At 48.3% G+C, this 1,174-nt stretch overlaps 1 long non-coding RNA gene across 1 annotated transcript; it reads left to right on the plus strand.

Moving 5' to 3' along the window:
- The first annotated feature begins 85 nt into the window (after positions 1-85).
- LOC117941071 lies at positions 86-771 on the plus strand. Its single transcript, XR_004655854.1, has 2 exons — positions 86-503; positions 687-771. It is a non-coding gene; the product is annotated as an uncharacterized LOC117941071 (long non-coding RNA).
- The last annotated feature ends 403 nt before the right edge of the window (positions 772-1,174 follow it).

Genomic DNA, 1,174 nt, shown 5'->3' on the forward strand with positions numbered 1-1,174 from the left:
CTGTCTGTCTCTCTGTCTGTCTGTCTGTCTGTCTGTCTGTCTGTCTCTCTGTCTGTCTGTCTGTCTGTCTGTCTGTCTTTCTCTGTCTGTCTCTCTGTCTGTCTGTCTGTCTCTCAGGCCTGCAGAGGATTTACTCCCTGACCAGGTCTGGAGGGTACGAGTTACGGATCGACATGGCCGACTTCGACAACGCGACGGCGTTTGCTCTATACGGAGAATTCTCCGTCGGCCGAGACTCGGTGAACCCCGAAGAGGACGGGTACCCCCTGATTGTGGACCAGTACTCCGGGACCGCAGGTACCAGAACCAGAACCGCACCAAACAACAGAGAGGTACCAGAACCACCCTAACAGACTGGTACCAGAACTTCCTTGACAACAGAGAGGTATCAGAACCAGAACCGCCCTAACAACAGAGAGGTACCAGAACCACCTTAACAGACAGGTACCAGAACCAGAACCACCCTAACAGACAGGTACCAGAACTGCCCTAATAACAGACAGGTACCAGAACCAGAACCACCTTAACAGACCGGTACCATAACCAGAACCACCCTAACAGACAGGTACCAAAACTGCCACAATAACAGACAGGTACCAGAACCAGAACCACCTTAACAGACCGGTACCAGAATCAGAACCACCCTAACAGACAGGTACCAGAACCAGAACCACCCTAACAGATAGGTACCAGAACCACCCTAACACATAGGTACCAGAACCAAAATCACCCTAACAACAGACAGGTACAATAACCAGAACCACCCTAACAGATACCCTAACATGCTGGTTAACGTTAAATGTAAATGTAAATGTAAATGACAGAAAGTCTCGTGGTTATGACACAACCATTAGGGCTCGATGCTGCTACGGAGCCGTAACGTGAGCTACAAGCTAACGGAGCCTTTTCTACATTGTCGTCTTTCTTTAGAACTAAACAACAGACAAATAGTCTTTAAACGCTTCTGATGGAAAGTTATTTGCTGTCAATGTGGCGCCAAAATGGATGAGAGTCAATGGGATGGTAACAACAGGTGATGGCGAGGTAGCTTTACAATGAATGGGAGTCAATGGGATGGTAACAACAGGTGATGGCGAGGTAGCTTTAAAATGAATGGGAGTCAATGGGATGGTAACAACAGGTGATGGCGAGGTAGCTTTACAATGAATGGGAG

Source organism: Etheostoma cragini, unplaced genomic scaffold (assembly GCF_013103735.1).
Source record: "Etheostoma cragini isolate CJK2018 unplaced genomic scaffold, CSU_Ecrag_1.0 ScbMSFa_4151, whole genome shotgun sequence".
Lineage (NCBI taxonomy): Eukaryota > Metazoa > Chordata > Actinopteri > Perciformes > Percidae > Etheostoma > Etheostoma cragini.